The sequence below is a fragment of the Zootoca vivipara genome, chromosome 2 (genome assembly GCF_965207765.1).
Source record: "Zootoca vivipara chromosome 2, rZooViv2.hap1.1, whole genome shotgun sequence".
NCBI classification, from domain to species: Eukaryota; Metazoa; Chordata; class Lepidosauria; order Squamata; family Lacertidae; genus Zootoca; species Zootoca vivipara.
The window spans coordinates 98,265,618-98,283,383 of NC_142584.1; the positions used below are offsets into that span (position 1 = coordinate 98,265,618).

At 45.8% G+C, this 17,766-nt stretch overlaps 1 protein-coding gene across 2 annotated transcripts in view; it reads left to right on the top strand.

The window, feature by feature from the left end:
* PRICKLE2 (prickle planar cell polarity protein 2) overlaps window positions 1–17,766 on the top strand; it is a 127,525-nt gene that overhangs the window by 13,816 nt on the left and 95,943 nt on the right. The window lies entirely within an intron of this gene.

A 17,766-nucleotide genomic window follows, 5' to 3' on the forward strand; every position in this document is an offset into this window, starting at 1 on the left:
TGTGCAAATTTCAGCGCTTACAAAAATTTTCATGCCCTCCCTCACAGCTCAACCCTGCCTAGTGTTTATTTCCTTAACATACTTTAAGTAACCTAAAAACCAGGCAGTTTGTGCTGTTAACAGCAGCAGCTGGTCCATTTGGGCAAATGGGGCACTGCCCCACCAGCCTTAGCCGCCCCCCACCTGTCTTCTACCTTTCTTATATCTAGTCCAGGGGATGACCTTAGATGTCACCTTCCTCCTCTTTACTCTCAGTGCTGCCATTGTGGAACTCGCAAACCAACACCAAACCTTGGTTCCGTGAAATACATAAACACACACAACGTAACCAGCTGCACATAAATGATACTCTTCAATGTATATTTCACAATATCAAAAGTTTTTCTCATACTTAATCAACATGTAAAGACCGATGAAGTAAATAAAAGTCCCAATAAACCAGTTCATTCATAAAGTTCCAAATTAGAGCTGTTTCTAATCCACATGCAGTCATACCTCGATATCCAAACGATTCGACTTCTGAAGGTTTCGACTTCCAAAGTCGACAACCCCGGAAGTCTTTGGCTCGCGTGCATTCTGCGCCTGCGCAAAGCGGCGCGCGCGGTCGGCGCATGCGCAGAAGTGGCGCTTCGGCATCCGAAGACTTCGACTTATGAAGACGGCCGCGGAACGGATCGTCTTCGTAAGTCGAGGTAACACTATATGCCTCTGTGTAGTCAAAAGGCCCAAAGAGTCTCAATGGGAGCTTGCTGCAGTTCCACGACAAAGATATCCTGGGCTTTGTCAAATATTTGTTAAAAAGGTGTTAAAATGCCATATTGTATTCATTTATATTATGTAGAAACATGTACCACTGACGAATTTTATGAATGAACTGGTTTATTGGGACTTTTATTTACTTCATTGATCTTACATGTTGATCATGCATGAGAAAAACTTTTGATATTGTGAAATATACATTGAAGAGTATCATTTATGTGCAGCCGGTTACGTTGTGTGTGTTTGTTTTGCCATTGTGGAACTCGGCAAGGAGACGGACAGGGGAGAAACCAGCATGAGTTGACTCCACCTGCTTTTGGAGTGTCTGCTTGAGGTCCCAATGAGCACTTAACTGGCTGCTGTTAAGGAAGCCAAACATCCCTTTCTGTCCTCCTCTCCAATTCCTGCAGCAAATTATGTCGTGCAACATGAAATTCTAGCCAAGATACAGGAACATGAGGACCATCTGCTGCAGCTCTTGCTGGACTTTGCCCCCAAGTGAGGGAATGCTTGTTTCAATGCTACTCCATATTAAAAACAAATAAATATATGAATCTCTCTGCACAAAGGGGGAAGGCTTTCTGTCATGCTGGTTTTATTTATGTATGTTGGTTTTTAAAAAACAAAAACAAAATGTGGGTTGATTTCAGACATCGACTTTTCCAGCTGAAGTATGAAGTGCTCTGTAGAATAGCTTAAACATGTGCCTCTTCTCATTCTGTAGTTTGACTTTTATTGATAACGGGGAAACTTGATGCGAGTATGACTATGTGTATAGCTCAGGGAAGCTCCTGTTCTCTAGTGTAGCACACGGATGGTGCTGCGCGTGTTTTTGGTACTAGCAGTAGTAGAAGAAGAAATACAGTGGTGCCTCGCAAGACGAATTTAATTCGTTCTGTGAGTCAATTCATTTTGCGAAAAATTCGTCTTGCGAATCCCATAGGAATGCATGGGGGGGGGAAATATTATTATTTTTTGCCCATAGGAACGCATTAATTGAATTTCAATGCATTCCTATGGGAAACCGTGATTCGCTAGATGAATTTTTCACAAAACGAATTCGCCTTGCGAGGCAACCTCTGATCGCAAAACCCATTCGTCTAGCGAAAAATTCGTCTAGCAGGGCATTCGTCTAGCGAGGTACCACTGTAATTGTCATCTGTAATCAAGGATAAAAACTTGTGATTTGTTTGTGTTATGTGAACACAGGATCTCCCAGGGCAGGTATCCACCAGCCCGTTCCCTCCTTTGAGCTCTCATTTATGTTATGGTTTGGAGAAGGTGAGAGGAAGGCTAGTGTCTGATCTCCCCGGTTTCCCAGCACTCATGAGAGAAATCTCTCCCTCCAGCCTTAGTCTACATAGGAAGCGGTCAGGTCTTTGGTCTATCTAGTTCAGGATTGTCCATGTTGACTGGCAGCTGCTCCCCACGGTTTCAGTCAGGGTCTCTTTTAACCCTGCCTTGCAGATGCCAGGAATTGAACCTTCTGCAGGCAAGACAGATGCCCTGCCCCCCTCAAGGTGTGTGAGAGGACATTCATGAAAACACTACTTATTTAACTACTGAAAACACTCCCAAAATGGTAACAGAGGATAGCTGGTACAACAAGTCAATGTTTGTGGGCTTCTGAGCTTTAACTTACTCCAGTGGTTTTCAAACATTGTACCGTGGCACCCTGGGGTACCTTGAATAGTGGTCAGGGGTGCCACGAGCAACACTGGCTTCTGACCCCCTTCCTTCCTTCCTTCCTTCCTTCCTTCCTTCCTTCCTTCCTTCCTTCCTTCCTTCCTTCCTTCCCTCCTTCCCTCCTTCCCTCCTTCCCTCCTTCCCTCCTTCCCTCCCTCCTTTGATGCCTTCTCGCATCTCTGCCTCCCAAAGGCTTGCTTGCAGCAGCCCTGGCTACAAGCTCCCCAGGCGAATGGTGCCTCTGGGCTTGGCCAAGGGGTGCTGGTTGCCAGAAGCTGAGGTGGCCTCGGAGTAAGCAAGCAAACAGGTGACGGAGCCCAGCCAGCTAGTCTGCCAGCCCTTGCTGTTGGGAATGGACAGGTAAGCCCCAGGCCCCATTGGGCCGTGTGAGCAGGCACCTCTCTTTGGGGCAGCTCAGAGACCAGGGGCGGTGGCAGCAGCTGCCTGCCAAGGAGAGGGGAGAGGAGGCTGAGGGAACACTCTACAGTCATACCTTGGTTTGAGTATTTTCAGTTTAAGTACTCTGTGGACCTGTCTGGAACAGATTAATCCACTTTCCATTACTTTCAATGGGAAAGTTCGCTTCAGGTTAAGTACGCTTCAGGTTACGTGCTCCGCGAACCGTCTGGAATGGATTAATCCACTTTCCATTACTTTCAATGGGAAAGTTCGCTTCAGGTTAAGTATGCTTCAGGTTAAGTACAGACTTCCAGAACCAATTGTGTACTTAAACCGAGGTACCACTGTACAAAGGTAAAGGTAAAGGTAAAGGGGCCCCTGACCATCAGGTCCAGTCGTGTCCGACTCTGGGGTTGCGGCGCTCATCTCGCTCTATATGCCGAGGGAGCTGGCGTTTGTTTGCAGACAGCTTCCGGGTCATGTGGCCAGCATGACAAAGCCCCTTCTGGCGAACCAGAGCAGCGCACGGAAACGCCATTTACCTTCCCGCCGGAGCGGTCCCTATTTATCTACTTGCACTTTGATGTGCTTTCGAACTGCTAGGTGGGCAGGAGATGGGACCGAGCAACGGGAGCTCACCCCGTTGCAGGGATTCGAACCGCTGACCTTCTGATCAGCAAGCCCTAGACTCTGTGGTTTAACCCACAGCGCCACCTGGGTCCCTACAAAGGAGGGTGTTCAAAAAAGGGTGAGAGTCTACCAGATGTGCGGGCAAGGGGTGACATAACTGGGCTACTGAGCCCCACAGGAGAGCCGCAGAAAAAAAATGTAATTGGTCAAGGGAGCCATGGACACAAAGAGGTTGAAAACCTCTGACCTACTCCATTTCTCCCCTCTGTGAGAAGAGAGACAGGAGAATCTCAGGAGTGAGGATACAAGCCCAGGGTTTACTCTAAGTGATCTTGGAGGCAAAGCTTAATCCAAACAGTTGTGCTTTATAACCACGCTGGGATTTGAACTCGAATCTTCTCGTAGTAAGAATCCAACCTTAAGCATGCTTTCTTGGAAGAGAGTCTTGCTGATTTCAGTGGAACTTATTTCCAAGTAATTGCTCTGTAAAGTCTGCGCCAAACGCTCTGTTCACGACAACCAACCCTGGCATCAGCTCTTGGAGAATTCATTAGGAGCAACTTTGGCTAGAAAGTTAAGGCCAAATTAGATTAAATTAAAATCCTATTGATGGGAAGAGGAGGAGGAGGAGGAATAGGAGCAGCAGCAGCAGCTGGGGAGGTTGGCTCTACTGACAAGCCAGGAGGAGATTGCAAGCAAGCTCCACAATGTTAAAATTTGGCACGGCCAAATAAGTGATTCATTGTCACTTATTTCAGTTTTGCTTCAGGAAACTCATCATTTTCGCCCACCAGGGGGAAGTTTAATTGGCACACTGCTGCTCCCCAGTTATAATAAGTTTGAGGGAAGTGTCCTTCAGATCTCCTCTAAATCCTGGAGTATCTTCTCTGCACTTCCCTCTTCTTTTTAACCTAAGCTCTGAACGGCCCTTATTTCTAATATTTTTGGATAGATGTAACCTTCCATTTTCCTATTCAGGTTTCCAATTCAGTTGGGTTTTTGGAATCAAAGCCCGTTATTCTCATTACTGAGCATCTGTGTGTGCATATGCACAGCCTCGGATTTATGAATGCTTCAGGAAAATCAGGCTGTTCCTTTCTGTGAATCATAAGATAACAGAATTGGATGGAACCCAGTTGGGTCATCTAGTCCAGCTCTCTGCAATTCTCAGACAGGATATCCTTTACCTAAATCATTGATGACGTCTGCCTGTCCGGCTTTTTCTTGCGAACTCCCCAAAGACTCATTTTGAGGTACTGGTTCCTTTCATGCTCATCTGCTTTTATGGTTAGCGAGCTTCTTCCTTTTTCATATACAATCCTCAGCCTTGAATCTGCTCTTTATTTATTTAAGTTTCTTGCCTCAGAACCTGTTTGGGTGTGTGATATTTCACCTTTGGGGGCTGTGCCTACATGAAGATCAAGGACAGGTATTGATCTTGTAGCCTCCTCCCTCCTCCCCACCCTATGGTGTTCAGCATTGTTATTTGCTCAAAACCTGCCTGTCCTCAAAGAAAAGCTATCGACAGAAAAATAAAACCACAAATCAATCATTTAAAACACCACGGTATTACACTAACGCATTGAAACTTTGGTCTTGGACTTCCCTGACCATGAAAGCACCCAGTTCAGCTGTATGCTCATATGAATAAGTGGAGGGGGAGAAATGGGGGGGGGGAGTACCCGCTCCCCAAATCTCCTAGGGTGCCTCCTGTTTTGAAGGGGTTTCCAGCCAAAAGATGGAGAACCGTCAGAAAGGAGACAAGGGTCCTTGAAGTTGAAACACACAAGGACTAGTGCAGAGGTTGCTGATGTCAAAGTGTTTCAGCAGCTACGGTACTTCTAATTCTGGTTGCACAGGCATGCTTGTGATTCATACTTCCATTACAGAAAGCTCTTTATTATTCTTTATAAATTGTCTCTAGCAATCACCTGAACACCCACCCACTTGCTCACAAGCTGCATCCCCGTTCTCCGTCCGTACTCCTTGCAACTCGGTAGCGTAACCAATGCCACCTCATCCAGCTGCTTCCCCCAAGATTCAGGTTGCTTCTAGAGCAAAGCTTTGCATATACAGTATCACGAATGGCAAGGATAACGTGCTCACTTTTTTGAGTGTTCATCTGTACTATTCGTTTGGAGCCACGAGTTCCATTTTAGCAGGCCAGCCTCCGTACGATGGCGGACAAAGACGCAAGAAGGAATAGGTCCTTGGAATGGAAAGCACAGTCCTGACTCACCAAGCCACTATTGCTCCACGCTTGGTGACATCAGTGGCTGGCAGCTAGGGAGGCTGCCCTACAGGTAGCTTCCTATCTTTGGGTGTTGCAGCCTTGGGCAAGAAAAGAAGCAGAATAGATCAGGGGGAGGGGAAGGGGACCCAGCACCTCAACCACACAGCCCACATTGCACAACCCTAGGTGTGCCGCACACTAAAAATTTCCAAATGGTCTGCTGAGTTAATGTTTCTGAGAGCAGAACGTGGGCTGACGTGTTGCAGCCTGAACAGATTGTGCAAATTAAATTTCCATAAGTACAGTGGTACCTCGGGTTCTGGACCTGACCCATTTCAGGGTACCTTTCGCACCCGCAGCGGACGCAACCCGAGGTATGACTGTATCATTATTTTTGCATCATTTAGTTTGCTTCTGCTAGCCATCAGGGAAAGCTGCACTGATAGCGGAGACATACCCAGACATTGATCACTCAAGGCTTTTCTCTGCCCCCTATTGGCTTCTAAACTTTTGACCTGTATAATTATTGCCTTCTCCATGAGTGCCAGAAACTTGACATCTTTTTACAAGTGAAAGTCGAAATTCTCCGAATTCTGCGTTTGCAGAGTGCAGAAGCAATACAATACGGTACAGGCAGCCTTAGCAGTATGTTACGTGCTAGCTTCCCAACCTCACTTGTTGAGATACTAAAAGATGTATACGTGGCCGAGATGTATGTGGGGTTAGTGACATCTGGTACCAATAAAGTCCTCCTCCCATATTAAAGTATTCCAGCTCTACCGTGTTTCTCCGAAAATAAGCCATACCCCAAAAATAAGCCATACCCCTAAAATAAGCCATACCCAAAAAATAAGCCATAGTGATAGGCAGTTTAACCTTGTAGGTCAGGCATCCCCAAACTGCGGCCCTCCAGATGTTTTGGCCTACAACTCCCATGATCCCTAGCTAACAGGACCAGTGGTCAGGGATGATGGGAATTGTAGTCCAAAACATCTGGAGGGCCGAAGTTTGGGGATGCCTGTTGTAGGTTAAACTGTACCATACTTAATAAAAAAAAAAGACATCCCCTGAAAATAAGCCACCGTGTTTTTTTTTTGAGGAAAAATAAATATAAGATGGTGTCTTATTTTTGGAGAAACACGGTATTAGGATTGCATACGTGCCTATTAGTGTTGTGAATATTTCATCAGGAATTGGTTGCCTGTTTTTGACTGGGCTTGCTTGAGCTCTTACTACAGGCACCCCCAAACTGCGGCCCTCCAGATGTTTTAGCCTACAACTCCCATGATTCCTAGCTAACAGGACCAGTGGTCGGGGAAGATGGGAATTGTAGTCCAAAACATCTGGAGGGCCAAAGTTTGGGGATGCCTGTCTTACTACCTCTTTGTGGCTAGTGAGTGCAAGTTACGTCTTTCTTTGCCATTTCAGAGCCAGTATTGAATTCTGCCGCACCGATTGAATCTCTGGTGCACACACCTAGTGATATAATGTGACGGTAGAATGCTAAGATGCAAAAATAGACTGTACCACTTGAAACTGCAGGTGGGGGTGCTGGTTTTAGATGTTCCACCTTATAAAAAAATAGCAAAAGCCTCCTGACAAGTAAATAACTACTGGTCCTTTCCTTGATGCGTTGTTGTTTTATTCATGTGTTTTGCGTAATAATTTTTATCTGTTTTCAATTACAATAACCCAATAAAAGCCTCATTGTCACAATACCAAATTATAATACAATTAATAATGCAAATTGTTCAGATGCCAAATTATGTATTTTGTTCCCCTCCCCCCCAGCATGCTAGAATTGATGATTTGATCATTTACTTTAACTCTGCATTCCAAAAACTTATAAATTCCAATTTCACACCAGTCAGAATAACGAACTCTTATACCGCAGCTGCAATTTTTACGACTTCCATTTGCATTAACACATCGAATAATTTACAGTCCTACAGGTGAAACCTTCAAACTCTTATTCAGTGAGCTTTCAATACCAGGGGACGATCAAATGTGATCTTCTCACTTGCATTCTGAATTAGTGACTTCAGACCACTTTAACACCGCACCTCATTCTGCCTTGGTACCATTTCTGGAAACTAGTGTGGAATCCATGGAGGCTAGGTTGGAGCAGGCTGCTGCTGCTGCTGCTGCTGCTGCTGCAATAATTCAAGATCACCTTCACAGATTGGAGAATCGGGCCAAATTTACACAATGAATTTCAAAAGGGACAAGTTAAAGGTTCTGCACTTGGGCAGATAGAACCAGCTGCACAAATATGAGATGGGGGGCAGCTGCCTTGCCAGTAGTACATGTGAAAAGGATCTAGGAATAGTAGTAGACCACAAGCTTAACATGAGCCAACAGTGTGACGCAGCAGCAAAAAGCAACAGCAAAAGCAAATGCTATTTTTTGCTGCATCAACAGAAGTATAGTGTCCAGATTAAGGAAGTTATAGTCCCACTCTATTCTGCCTTCATCAGACCACACCTGGAATACTGTGTCCAGATCTGGGTGCCACAATTTAAGAAGGGCATTGACAAGCTGGAAGGTATGCAGTCAAGATGATAAAGGGTCTGGAAAGCAAGCCTTATGAGGAACGGTTGAAGAAGCAGAGAATGTATAGCCCGGGGAAAAGGAGATTCAGAGGAATTCTGATAGCCGTCTTCAAGTATCTCAAGGGCTGTCACATGGAAAATGGAGCAAGCTTCTCCTGCTCCACAGGCTAGGACCCAAACCAATGGAGTCGTTACAAGAAAGGAGATTCTGACTAAACACCAGGAAGAACCCTCTGACAGTAAGAGCTGTTTGACAGTGAAATGGTATCCCTTGAGAAGTGGCGGACTCTCCTTCCTTGGAGGTTTTTAAGCAGAGGTCGGATGGCCACCTGCCATATATGAACTAGTTGAGCTTCCTGCATTGCAGGGGGCTGTACTAGATGGCCTCCGGGTCCCTTCCAGCTCTACAAATCTACGCTTCTATGATTCTAAACGCTGCCAGTGGTAGGTTCTACTCTGGAGCTCTCAGCTTGCTAATCTCATTGTGGACTAGCTCTCTTGGCTCACTGGAAACTCGGGGTAATTGCTGACTGGCCCCAGGAGCTGTCAAAGGCTTAGCCTTAGGTTGACCATGGTATTGGTAGCAGTGGGGTATTAATGTGGCTTGCTCATTCTGCTATGTTTTGCTGCTGGTTAAAGAACCTTTCCCAGAACTGCAGGTCCTGCTGCGTCTTGTGTCACAACTTAAGTATTTGTACAAGAGTCAGTGGTCAACATGCTTAAATAATGACAAAGTTGCATATGCTCCTTAACACAAGGTGGCCTGGCCTGCCTCTCCACTGCTTTTTCCTCCCCAAAATGTTTTTTACATTACCAATTTTTAACATAGTCCATTGCTGATCTGTCTAGGGAAAACTGATGGAAAACTAACTTAATTTGTATGATTTCTGCATTGACACCCTTTTTTTTCTGCCTGCGCTGTACTGTTTTCTCATTTTGTTCTTTCATTTGATATTTGCATTTAATTGTTGTTTTTTAATTTTTGCACATTTCTCTCAGCGTCTTTGTGGACTGAAGAGCAGGCTACAAATATCCAAAAATAAACAATAACATACATAAAAACTAGGGCGAGATCCCTTTTGAGATTTATTTGCATTAAATCTTGGGTATCTAGTAGTTTAGATTCAGCAAAAATCAGGTTGTCTAACTTGGGGTTGTGAAGAGCGCTAGCATGCTCAGTTTTTTTCCACAGGTCATTAATATAATCTATTGAACAGCTTCATGTTGTTGTTGTTTAGTCGTTTAGTCGTGTCCGACTCTTTGTGACCCCATGGACCATAGCACGCCAGGCACTCCTGTCTTCCACTGCCTCCCGCAGTTTGGTCAAACTCATGTTCGTAGCTTCGAGAACACTGTCCAACCATCTCGTCCTCTGTCGTCCCCTTCTCCTTGTGCCCTCAATCTTTCCCAACATCAGGGTCTTTTCCAGGGAGTCTTCTCTTCTCATGAGGTGGCCAAAGTATTGGAGCCTCAGCTTCACGATCTGTCCTTCCAGTGAGCACTCAGGGCTGATTTCATACAGAGCTTCATACACTACATCAAAAGCCGAGTACTTTGGACAACAGTTCGGTCCTTTGCAAAGTGACCTCTATCTAACATGTACTTGGCTCATTTTGTCCTAATGGTATAGATTTGGGGTGGGGGTGGGGCTAAACACTAGGAATTAATAATTGGTAAGATTTTGATTATTTGGGAAGTGAAGGGGGAAATAGAAGCTGAAGAGGAATTCCTGAGCTAGCCTATCTAAAATGACCTGGCCAAGCTAGGGCCATTAAGAAACAATACAGGGCCATTGAGGGCCATTGGCAGTGCAAGAGAACTGTCCTCACCCCGCCCCCCTTGCTGTGAGGTGTGAACATAGACTGGGGGTTTGGAAGGTTGCCAGCATAACTGGATGTAAGGTGACAGGAAAAGAGAATCCTGAGCAAGGGTTGCTGGGAAGAAGAAGGAAGGAAGACTGGGATCCATCTTGGGTAGGCTGGCTGCAGGCTGGCTGGGAGGAGATGCCTTGGGCTCTAGGGCTGCATTGATGTGAGGTACAAGTCCCTCTTGAAATAACCATGCTGCGAGATCTGGACTCCCGCCACGCAGACTGTAAATAGGTGAATGAACCGTATTTCTTAAATCTATGGCAGTCTCCACTCTGTCTCAATTCTCCAGAGGAACACAGACCCTGGGTGAGTGTCTGGAACCTCATGGATTTTTGCCACCACTCGGCAGAGAGAGAGGGAGGCACTCAACTTTTCTAACAATATTATTTATGGAACCCCATTGAATATTAAACATGTTGCTCCAAAGGCAAATGAGTATGGGGAAAAGTTGGACCAAAAATTTGGTCCTGTTCAGTGTTTGCAGGACTGGCAAGTCTATGGTGAAGCTCTTTAGTTCCTTTGCTACTACGCAACTGTTGATGCTACAGAATCATGAAAATCATAGAATCATAGAATCATAGAGTTGGAAGAGACCACAAGGGCCATCCAGTCCAACCCCCTGCCAAGCAGGAAACACCATCAAAGCATTCTTGACATATGCCTGTCAAGCCTCTGCTTAAAGACCTCCAAAGAAGGAGACTCCACCACACTCCTTGGCAGCAAATCTCCTTGGTAGCAAATGAATTGACTGAAGAATTATATTTGCAGGCCTCCCTTTCTCCCTCCTTCCTTCTCTCATGCACATAGACAGACAGACAGACACAAAGCAATGTCCTGTGTACGTGAACAAAATAAGCATTTGATTGACAAGAAGTGTTTATTTCTCCGAGGTCCCTTTGCTAAAGAAACGCTCCTTCTGAGCTAGGTGAGCCTTCAAGCCCCGTGGTCAGTATACAGAATAAACGTTTGCGTTTTCAGATCCTCAGGCTCCCTCCGCCTTTGGTGAGAAATGTGTGTTCAAGAATTCCATCCCATAACAAAGCCAAAGGGAATTCTTGGAAACGAGAGAGACGTTGAGAGAACAGCTTGGCTTTCTAGTTGTTACAGAAAATATAGATACTGTTTTCACTAACAACCCTGGAGTTCTCTGCCATTGGGGAAGGCCGGGAGAGCTGTGCTTTTTTTTTTTTAAAAAAAAGCACTGCACAGATAAAAGGCCTATTAATCAAAGAGCAAATATTGTTATAAGCTGTGCTTGAGTCTGGGCTTATCAAATTAATGGGTTCCCCCACCGCCACCCCTCTTATATTTTTGTAAGAGCATGCATCTCTCTCTCCCCGCCCCCCCACCTGCTCTGTGCTGTTTTTCTTTATATGGTAACGCTCTTGACATGCTAGCCAAGAATTGTGAGTTTTTCCAGACATGTACATTCTTCCTTCATGTGTTCCATTGGCTAAGTCCTATCTCTGCTGCATAGCATAACAGTAATTGCACTGTCAGCTGCTCTCTCTCTCTCTCTCTCTCTCTCTCTCTCTCTCTCTCTTTCTCTCTTTCTCTTTCTTTCTCTCTCTTTCTCTCTCTTTCTCTCTCTCTCTTGTGCTTTCCATTAGGAGGATGGAAGGACGGTTACAAACAATATTCTGTGTCATGGGCGTTCATGAATCCAGGGGTACAGTCCCAGTTTTGTTTATGGCAGAGATCTCAATCCATCCAACTAGTTTTGAAAATGTGGCCTTCACCTCTTCAGGGTTTTGTTTTTTTCATTTAAACCCCCCCCCAGCTCTTTTACTTCTTAGCTGAGCAAGGATTTGAACCCAGGCCTTTGCCAGCCAATGTCAAATGCGCTGTCCACTAGTTACACCTTTTTTTTTGCTCGCATTCCAGTGCGGGATTTTTCCACACAGCGAGAGAGAGGGATAAAAACAGTAGGAGTTTAAGCAGATTAAGGAAGCCCTGATCTCTCCTCGCCTCAGGAGCAGGTGAGAAGCTAATAAGGTTATTTTGAAATCACCTTTGGGCAGCGGGGCTTGGCTGGGTTATGACTAAACCGTTGGAGGAGTAGGCCTAGCTCAGATTAATCCCGTGGAGTCTCACTTTAAACAGGGGGAGATAAATCTAATTGACCAGATGTTTTGAGGTTCGCCTCCCTGTCAACCCACTTTGAAGCAGCTTCAGTTCTCTTGTGGGTTTGGATGCACCAGTTAAACAGGGCTCAGAGCAAACCAGCCTTCTACTTTGTAAATTTTGGGTCTGAAGGTGGGGAGGGAAATACTCCTCTGGTTTACAATGTGTCTACCGACAGTGAAGAGAACTGGAGGCTTTACATCTGCAGATGCTACCTCCTTGCCTCAGCTCCCTCTCCTTAATAAAGTGGTGATTTATGACAATACTGGCCCAATTTACAGGCTGCACCTTGCAGGACTGAAGAATGGAAACCATATGGGTGGTTTCTTTGTGCTTGAAACTGGGCCCAAGGGTCAAGGCAGATAGTGTACTTTCCACTCCGCTGCCTAACAGTCTCCCTGCCTGAGCAGCAGTGGGATCTGTGGTGATGTTGGAGACCTCAAGAACATCTGCCTCACCGTCAGCAGTGGCTCAGGATTTCCGTGGCTGCCAAGACAACAAGCTTTGAGGTTCTCCAGAAGTTCTCCACAGTTACTCCTTGATCACTGCAGATGGTGACAGCAGTCATGAAATTAAAAGACGCCTGCTTCTTGGGAGAAAAGCAATGACAAACCTAGACAGCATCTTAAAAAGCAGAGACATCACCTTGCCTACAAAGGTCCGTATAGTTAAAGCTATGGTTTTCCCAGTAGTGATGTATGGAAGTGAGAGCTGGACCATAAAGAAGGCTGATCGCCGAAGAATGGATGCTTTTGAATTATGGTGCTGGAGGAGACTCTTGAGAGTCCCATGGACTGCAAGAAGATCAAACCTATCCATTCTGAAGGAGATCAGCCCCGAGTGCTCACTGGAAGGACAGATCGTGAAGCTGAGGCTCCAATACTTTGGCCACCTCATGAGAAGAGAAGACTCCCTGGAAAAGACCCTGATGTTGGGAAAGACTGGGGGCACTAGGAGAAGGGGACGACAGAGGACAAGATGGTTGGACAGTGTTCTCGAAGCCACCAACGTGAGTTTGACCAAACTGCGGGAGGCAGTGCAAGACAGGAGTGCCTGGCGTGCTATGGTCCATGGCAGTGGTTCCCAACAGGTGGTCCGGGGACCCCCAGGGGTCCGCAAGCTATGCCAGAGGGGTCCGCAAGATGCTATTAGAATAAAAATATATTAAATATATTTTGTATGATAACAGATTTTTTGTTTTGGCCGCCTCCTGCATGAGCAGAGTCTAGCGCAAAACTAGAATTAGATAGAGGCAGTAGTTCTGCTGTATGCCATTAGATGGCACTTTACAAACACTACTGTTTTGCAAAGAGGCAGCGCGCGCATTCTACTAACGCTCACCTTCCCAAGATGCTTTGCGCGCGTCGGCTCCATTTGTGTGCTACTGTGCAGGTACCCTGTCTTCTCCATTCCCCTCCCTCCTCCCTGGCGTGCGCTGCCTCTTTGCAAAACAGTAGTGTTTGTAAACAAAGCAAGCATTTTCTTCCATGTGTTTCATGAAAAACAAATATAGGAATCGGCTCGACATGCAGTCAGATTTCAGAGTGAAAGTTTCAAGTTTGGAACCTAATATTTCAGAAATAATGGACTCAAAGGACAGATTTAACTCATCTCATTAAGAACTTAAAATTAAAACTAAGTGTATACTGATGGAGTACTCTGTTGTAACTGTAAAAAACGTATAAATATAAAATATAAAAAGACTCTTAATTTGGCTCTCACTTTTTAATTTTAGGATTAGGAATTAATGGGGGTCCTTGTCACAATAGCGGCTCGATGAGGGGTCCTCGAGAAAATTTTGTTGGGAACCCCTGGTCCATGGGGTCACGAAGAGTCGGACACGACTAAACGACTAAACAACAACAACAACAACAATAATAATACTGGGGCATAAGAGAAAAGAGGAGATAAATGATTACAAGGGGAATAGATTTTACAGTTAGCTCCTGAGACAGACTTAGCAGGAGCAATGACAGCAGCTCCAGCGTTTAGCTTCAGGGCGCATGAGAAAGAGTCCATGGGACTCCCTTCCTCAGTGAGCCTACCTCCTCTCTGCAGCAGCTCTGGGGGCTCTGGTCAATGGGTCCTGCACTCGGCCCTCTCAGCAGATGCCTGACCCTGCTGGCCATTAACGTCAGGCCTGGACATGAGGCAAGAGAAGCTGAAATACTATGACCTCGCACAGGTAACACCTTATGGAGAGGTGTGTCCGTTGGCCAGTTCTTTTTCGTTGCATCCCATGGAGTGTTCTGTCAGCAAACAACTTCTTACCTGCCTCTTTCTGCATTTTGCTGATGCCATGGAAATTGCTGTAGCGTCGCACCAGGGTAGCAGGAGAAGGTGTGGATCACGCACACGAGACTTTTCTGCTCGCCAGCGTTGCCTCTCCTGCAAGCTGGAGGAGCAATTCTCCAAAATTGCCAAGGTCACTCACGTTACCCCGGCTGCCTGGGAAGTAGTTGAAGTAAAGAACATGATAACAGCCTGTTGGATCAAGCCAATGGGCCATCGTCCTGTTGTCACAGCGACCAACTAGATGGGAAGCCCCCCCCCAGCAGGACCCAAGTGGGCAGCGGTCTCCCCACTTGCAACTACTGTAATGTCAGAAAAGGCCCAGAGATCACTGCAGTATTTCCTGGTTCTGATGACGTGGGTGGCATTTGCTGAACATAATACATCCACTTACCTTGCTTGGCTTTTCTCTGGGAAAAGAGAAATTTGCTGTTTGTTTTCTTTTCCACTTTGCCTCCTGGTACCGCAGTTTATTTTATGACTTCCCTAAGCTTTAAATATTTCTGCTGCTCGCTGACATATTCTGCAGGGATCCATGTGATTAATAATCCTGGGAATGACGGTTAGTGAAATAGCACTAAGTTCCATGAGAATACCCATTTTTCAAACACTAAGCCTCTGATCCTCTAACCACCAACTTTCTTGAATAGTTGGCACTGGATTTGATGGGGCTGCTCCAGAGCCGGTGCTGGCTTGAAGGATGATGAACGCATGCGGAGCTTAATAAATTGTCAGGCATGTTGAGTTGCTCATATCCTAAACAGAGATGGAGATGGCTGCTGAATCCATTGCTGTAGCGAAAAGTATAGGGCCTTCATACAGTAGCTGATTAATTAAAGTATTCATATGAAATTGTGCTCTGATTGTTTTTTGAGGGTAACAGCCAGAGGCTGCGCCGAGGCGCTTTGACTAGCTAGATGCAAACCAGACACCCAGCTTGTATTTGCATCTGTGCGTATTTCAAATCCGATGAAAAGCAGGAAATGGGAAAACTTGGCAACTCTCCCTGGTTTGGCTTAGCAGAGCCTTTTGGCTTGGTGCATATTTGTGCTCCGTGGGTTGCAGGGAAGTTTAGGTTCATGTGCATCGGGGGTTAGTTTATTCTGGGGCCATGCGAAGCGACGGGTAAAATGAATTAAGAAAGTTTGCTGGGCGGGTTCACAGGAGAAGCAGAAGTTGTGCAGCCTTCTGGAGGGGGGGGCAGTGCTCTACTGGTCCAGTTATAGGTGCTGAGGGAAGCAGGGTGCCTTAGAAGCCCCCACTCCATTCCAGTCCTAAATGTACCAAGGCTCCCCCGGAGCTCAGTGGTCAAGGGAAGTCTACACATGCTCAGAAACACTCTCATGCAAAAATATGCTCTGTTGCTCTGGTGTGGAAGTGGCTGTGGAACAGTAGTTTCTAGGGCTATATGTTTAATTGGGTGATCGATGAGATTAACATCACAATCTTATACACACTTCCCCGGGAGTAATCTCAGTAGGGTTTACTTCAGGGGATACATCCCCTGCTATAGATTAAAAACTGACTATAATTGTACCCCAATTAACCCAGACATCATCTTTTTAAAAATTGTTTTCATTACAGGCACTTTACTGTCACATTAAGTTGAGAATGCTCCTTTATATTCTAAAGGTTTCCCACCTTGAGTTTTGAGTAAACGTGATCCACCTGGAGCAGGAACCAGCAAGCCACTCCAGTATCCCCGCCAAGAAAACTCCATGGACAAAAACTATTGTTTTACTCATGTGCAAATTCAACAAATTCACGAAAATTGACTTCTTTTATTGCATGATGGGCAGCCTTAGTTTTTTGTCCTATCATGTTCTGCCTTTACAGAACAGGTCTGCAAAGCATTGCAGAAGAAGGTGTGAGATTCTCCTCCAGAATATTCTAAGGGGAATTAACTGCAAGAGTTTAAAGAGGTGCATATTGACCTTCCAAAGGTCTATCATTCTGCTGGGTCCCTTTCATAGAATCGTAGAGTTGGAAGAGTCCCGAGGGTCATCTAGTCCAACCCTCTGCAATGCAGCAACCTCAACTTTGCCCAGTCCCAGGTTCAATTGAAGCTTTGTTTGTGTCAGAGATAGGCCCTAGCATTTATTGACAGTGCACAAGCTCAAATGCGTAAGCATATGAAGCCGCGAGCAGACTGAAGTGACCCTGAGCGTATGCCAACTGCATCTCCTTTGTTGCCAAGTTACACAGCCAGGAGAGAGACTGCCAGTCAGAGTAGACAATACTGAGGTACATGGACCGATGGTTTGTCTCAGCATAAGGCAGCTTCCTTGGTTCCTGTGAGTAGCCATATCTGTCAGCCAAATGGGCTTCTGGAAGGATGTACATATGTTTGTATGTTAGTGAAACAGCAGAAGTGTGACAGACATAGTCAGCTCAATGAGCCATGCAGACAAGCGCTGCAAGGAAATCCTTGTTATCCCAGGGAAATGTTTTTTCTTCTGCTTGAAGCACCTTAGCTGGTGATGGAGATTCACAGCCTCCCATATGCCGAGAGTATTTGCTGACTCCGAGCTACAGCCCTTCTCCTTGTAAAGCAGACTTCATGGCGATCGTATATCAAGGCAGCAGTTGCCAGCGTGTGACTTCCATCGCTCCACCCCCCCCCCTCCTCATTTGACACCACCATATTTATAATCTCCTGTCATTGTAATGGAATTTGCCTCGCTAAGCTTTTCTGTTTACACTGACGTTCAGCATACTGTATGTGTTAGTCCTTTGGCTTGTGGATTTGGACATGCTGATGATCTGGCCTTGTGCGTGTATTTATGGGCGCTGTCAAAGGAGAGGAAAGTGAAGAGGTGTATCCCAGATCATCTATCAAATGCGTTTGACCCTTAAATCCCCCAAGGCCGGCTCAGCGTGGGTGGTCCAGTGTTCATTGTTTTCCCCCACCCACACCCTGCACACCCACGCCCCGAAACGAAGGAATCATGTAGGGATTGAAAACGGCTTTGGGGTGCATTGGCATTTTGTCAAGGACAGGTTGCTGTTCACATTTGGAGAGCGTACTTCACTCATCTTGTTTAAGCTTATTATAGACAGCTGCTTTATCCAGGCCCCGGGGGGGGGGGGAGTAGGGAGAACAAAAAAAAATGAATAGGAGTAATTAAGGCTACCCCTCCTAGAATCCATGGCCTTACGCTAGGCAAAATGAGCTTGCAAAAGGGTTTTCCAACTTCTGTTGATGGGCATAAATCCTTAC